The following is a 6,000-nucleotide window of genomic DNA, read 5'->3' as shown; positions in this document are numbered from 1 at the left end:
TTAGAGATTTTTGTGGCAGGTGACACTAGTAAATCAGGGCTGAAGTGTTTTATAATGGAAAAAAAACACCACGGGAAGATACATAGGTAGAGAGATGGCGAGAAAGAGACAATCACCAATAATGTTGGGAAGATATTTTCTTAGACCCTGGAACTCCTCAATGAGAAGACAACACAGAATAAATACCCCATGTTTAAGCAGGAACAAATAGCTTTTCTACTGGAGCAGAACCTGGTACAAAATGTTGCTTACCTCCTAGGTCACTGAGTAGATCTATTCCCTCTGGCTTGAGGTCAGGAGGTCAAGAAAAACAAAAACTCCAAAGAACATAAAAGCATCGGCCTTCGTGGAGTCTAGAAAGGTAAAACTGACAATTATAGTTATGCAAAACCATAAAAGGATAAATAGTGCCACTTAAAGGGTTAATTTCATGTGGGCCAGGCAGCAGGATCCCAGCCACTGTGTTCTCCACCATTGGATTGAGTGGAATACAGAAATGCTGTAAGTCCCATAGACTTGTTTGGTGCAATACAAGTCAATGGGATTTCTGACAATTCTGTATACCTCTTACTTTAGCAGCAGTGAACAGAGTTGCTGGAATCTTGGCTCAAGTGAGAAGTTCTCTGAAATGGCTGTTCATTCTGGATCACCAATCTCATAGTTTTTGTTGGCAGAAGAAAATATTTGAGGAAAAACAGGCACAAAGCATTAAAGGGGATATCTGGAGAGCAGGAAAGGTCCTACCTCTTCTGCTCCCCGGCGCTCCTTTCCCTGCATCTGCCTATCCGTGGCGACGCGTCTGCATGTTGCACGCAGTGATCAATGGCTGCCCAATGTTACCAATGTCGCAGCAACATCTGGCAGCTTGTGGACATTATGTATGGGCATGGTTTTGCTTGCACGCAATGCCCACAGGGCCTCAACATGCCCCCTCTAATCTGCAGTTATAAGCACGGATGGGCAGAGGAGAGGGAGTGGAGCACCGGAGAGCAGAAGAGGTAGGACTTTTCCCGTTTTCTGGAAATCCCTTTTAATTTAAAGCCCCCACCCCAAATTCATAAGCGTCTACCATGGTAAATCAATGTTGGACAAGTACAGGAGTTTTCATGAATTTCTGCTTAAGAAACTCAAAAGCTTAGGTCAACAGTTTACTGTTAAAGGCTACAAAAACATGGCCACTTTTCTGCCTCTCTTGTCTCCAGATTGGGTGCGGTTTCAAACTCAGTTCTATTGAAGTAAATGGAGCTTAATTACAAACCACACCTGACCTGGAGACAAAAAAGGGGGGAAAGTGGCCATGTTTTTGTAGCGCTGGATAACCCCTTTAATTACTGAAATGCAATACTTAGATGTGATGGTCACACGTACAGTTAATTGTCTGACTAACAATAACAAAAAACCCACTGATACTAATACTACTCTACATTTTTCCTAGAGGATGATAAAGTCATTACCTTATAGTCAAATGCTTAGAGCACGACACATCATCGAGAATGATCCCAAACTGGACCTTGCCTTAAATAGAATGACTTCTGACTTCCATGATAGGGTGATAGGGGGTACCCATGTTCGCTCGTACGAGAGAGTAGAAAAAAAAATCTATCTATCTATCTCCTATCTATCTCCTATCTATCTATCTATCTATCTATCTATCTATCTATCTATCTATCTATCTATCTCCTATCTATCTATCTATCTATCTATCTCCTATCTATCTATCTATCTATCTATCTATCTATCTATCTATCTTCTATCTATCTATCTATTATCTATCTATCTGTCTATCTATCTATCTATCTATCTATCTATCTATCTCCTATCTATCTCCTATCTATCTATCTATCTATCTATCTATCTATCTATCTATCTATCTATCTCCTATCTATCTATCTATCTATCTATCTATCTATCTCCTATCTATCTATCTATCTATCTATCTATCTCCTATCTATCTATCTATCTATCTATCTATCCAAAGCAAAATACTGCAGCACTCCAGATTTCGGTGAAGAAATGTTAAAGTGGTTTATTCAATCCATAAAGCAGGCAATGCGACGTTTCAGTCTCACCATTGATGCTTGAAAAAAGTCTCAATGGTGAGACTGAAACGTCGCATTGCCTGCTTTATGGATTGAATAAACCACTTTAACATTTCTTCACCGAAATCTGGAGTGCTGCAGTATTTTGCTTTGGATATATACATACCGGCTGATCTCCGGTTTACAGCTGGCACCCGTGCATTTACGAAGAGTGCTGCGTTATTTGCTACCTTGTATCTATCTATTTATCTATCTATCTATCTATCTATTATCTATCTCCTATCTATTATCTATCTATCTATCTATCTATCTATCTCCTATCTATCTATTATTTCTTATCTATCTCCTATCTATCTATCTATCTATCTATCTATCTATCTATCTATCTATCTATCTCCTATCTATCTATCTATCTCCTATCTATCTATCTATCTATCTATCTATCTATCTATCTATCTCCTATCTATCTATCTATCTATCTATCTATCCAATGTCGGACTGGGCCACTGGGGGACCGGGGAATTCCCCGGTGGGCCCCGAGCAGGAGTAGGCCCCGCCCCCAGTCAGGGGACACAGGGCTGGAGACCACAAGAATGTGGTCTCCACCCAGTAAGCCCAGCGGGGGCCCCCGTGCTCCAGCAAGCTCCAGTAAGCCCAGCGGGGGCCCACTCAGCCGCCGATTGCCGCACCTTCCCTTTTAACTGGAAGCGATCGAAACGATCGCTTCCAGTTAAATGTAGCAGTGTTCCGATTGACAGGGCGAGAAGCCATTGGCTTCCCGCCCTGTCAATCACTCTTGTGACAGATGAGCAGCTGCTGGTCCCGGGCAGCGTCATCACCAGAGAGCTCCGTGCGCAGTGCGGCAGCGGGGACTTCCGGTTCACGTAACGCATACCGGAAGTCCCAGCCGCTGCGGTGCACACAAAGCTCTCTGGTGGTGATGCTGCCAGGACCAGGAGCTGCTCGTCTGTCGGGGAAGAGAAGAAGGGGCCCGCGACCGTCGGGGGAGCGTGGTGACAGGTGAGTTGGGTTTTGTTGTTTTTTTACCAGCACTGGGGGCTATAGGGGAGGGAGAGGGGTGGATGGCCAGCACTGGGGGCTATAGGGGAGGGAGAGGGGTGGATGGCCAGCACTGGGGTCTATAGGGGAGGGAGGGGGGGGTGGATGGCCAGCACTGGGGGCTATAGGGGAGGGAGGGGGATGGCCAGCACTGGGGGCTATAGGGGAGGGAGGGGGGGGTGGATGGCCAGCACTGGGGGCTATAGGGGAGGGAGAGGGGTGGATGGCCAGCACTGGGGGCTATAGGGGAGGGAGGGGGGGTGGATGGCCAGCACTGGGGGCTATAGGGGAGGGAGGGGGATGGCCAGCACTGGGGGCTATAGGGGAGGGAGAGGGGTGGATGGCCAGCACTGGGGGCTATAGGGGAGGGAGGGGGATGGCCAGCACTGGGGGCTATAGGGGAGGGAGAGGGGTGGGCTATAGGGGAGGGAGAGGGGTGGATGGCCAGCACTGGGGGCTATAGGGGAGGGAGGGGGGGTGGATGGCCAGCACTGGGGGCTATAGGGGAGGGAGGGGGGGTGGATGGCCAGCACTGGGGGCTATAGGGGAGGGAGGGGGGGTGGATGGCCAGCACTGGGGGCTATAGGGGAGGGAGGGGGATGGCCAGCACTGGGGGCTATAGGGGAGGGAGAGGGGTGGGCTATAGGGGAGGGAGAGGGGTGGATGGCCAGCACTGGGGGCTATAGGGGAGGGAGGGGGATGGCCAGCACTGGGGGCTATAGGGGAGGGAGAGGGGTGGATGGCCAGCACTGGGGGCTATAGGGGAGGGAGGGGGATGGCCAGCACTGGGGGCTATAGGGGAGGGAGGGGAGGTGGATGGCCAGCACTGGGGGCTATAGGGGAGGGAGGGGGATGGCCAGCACTGGGGGCTATAGGGGAGGGAGGGGAGGTGGATGGCCAGCACTGGGGGCTATAGGGGAGGGAGGAGGGGGGGATGGCCAGCACTGGGGGCTATAGGGGAGGGAGAGGGGTGGATGGCCAGCACTGGGGGCTATAGGGGAGGGAGGGGGATGGCCAGCACTGGGGGCTATAGGGGAGGGAGGGGGGGGTGGATGGCCAGCACTGGGGGCTATAGGGGAGGGAGGGGGATGGCCAGCACTGGGGGCTATAGGGGAGGGAGGGGGGGGGTGGATGGCCAGCACTGGGGGCTATAGGGGAGGGAGGGGGGGGATGGCCAGCACTGGGGGCTATAGGGGAGGGAGGGAGGGGTGGATGGCCAGCACTGGGGGCTATAGGGGAGGGAGAGGGGTGGATGGCCAGCACTGGGGGCTATAGGGGAGGGAGGGGGATGGCCAGCACTGGGGGCTATAGGGGAGGGAGGGGGGTGGATGGCCAGCACTGGGGGCTATAGGGGAGGGAGGGGGATGGCCAGCACTGGGGGCTATAGGGGAGGGAGGGGGGGGGGGGGGATGGCCAGCACTGGGGGCTATAGGGGAGGGAGGGGGGGGGATGGCCAGCACTGGGGGCTATAGGGGAGGGGGATGGCCAGCACTGGGGGCTATAGGGGGGATGGCCAGCACTGGGGGCTATAGGGGGGGATGGACAACATAAGGGGGGCTATAGGGGGGGATGGACAACATAAGGGGGGCTATAGGGAGGATGGAAAACATAAGGGGGGCTATGGGGGGGATGGGCAACATAAGGGGGCTATGGGGGGATGGAAAACATAAGGGGGGCTATGGGGGGGATGGGCAACATAAGGGGGCTATGGGGGGATAGACAACATAAGGGGGGCTATAGGGGGGGATGGACAACATAGGGGGGGGGGCTATAGGGGGGATGGACAACATAACGGGGCTATGGGGGGGATAGACAACATAAGGGGGCTATGGGGGGGATAGACAACATAAGGGGGCTATGGGGGGGATGGACAACATAAGGGGGCTATGGGGGGATAGACAACATAAGGGGGGCTTTAGGGGGGATGGACAACATGAGGGGGGCTATATGGGGGAATGGACAACATGAGGGGCTATAGGGGGGAATGGACAACGTGAGGGGGCTATATGGGGGAATGGACTACATAAGGGGGTATCTATATTGAAGAAGGACAACATGGAGGGGCTATATATATGGGGATGGACAACATAAGGGGTCTACCTATATGGGGCATGGACAACACTGTAAGTTGTCTATATGGGGGACTGAACAAAGGACCATCTATAAGGTGCCTACACAGAGGGGACCATATACTATAAGGGAGATATATACACATAGAGTCAGGGCTACCCACTAAATGAGGGCATAAAGGGGCCAATACAGATGTGCAGTGTGTATAGAGATGAGGATGGTGACAGAGTGAGGAACCTAATATATTTCTCTGGCAGATTCTGTGGATTCGTGGCTCATAGAAGTTCTCATAACGGCCCAGGACAGATGGAGAAGAAGAAGAAGAGGGAAGAACTCTGATTAGAGAAGACGTCCCCTGTGAGTCACCTGCTATAACTGCACTGTAATGTATATGGTGTACAGAACCTGTGTAGAGCTGCGTCTACCTCTATATGACTGGATGAGGTGATGGTGATCTGTGTACAGAGGATTATTCAATAGCAGCGGTGGTGTTAGTCAGTATGTGGTGGTGTTAGTCAGTAGCAGCGGTAGGGTTAGTCAGTATGTGGTGGTGTTAGTCAGTATGTGATGGTATTAGTCAGTATGTGGTGGTGTTAGTCAGTATGTGGTGGTGTTAGTCAGTATGTGATGGTATTAGTCAGTATGTGGTGGTATTTGTTACTTGTAATCTGGTGCAGTGTTCATTGGTCTTAGTATACTGGTTCTGGTCAGTAACAATATGGTGGAGATGGTATTGGTTGTGGTGTGACGGTAATATTTCCCCCTTGTATACTGTTATTATTGGTAATATTGGTATACAGGATCTGGTCAGTAATAGTATGGCAGTAATATG

This window comes from Dendropsophus ebraccatus, chromosome 4 (assembly GCF_027789765.1).
Source record: "Dendropsophus ebraccatus isolate aDenEbr1 chromosome 4, aDenEbr1.pat, whole genome shotgun sequence".
Lineage (NCBI taxonomy): Eukaryota > Metazoa > Chordata > Amphibia > Anura > Hylidae > Dendropsophus > Dendropsophus ebraccatus.
Note: the sequence above shows the minus strand (reverse complement) of the source record.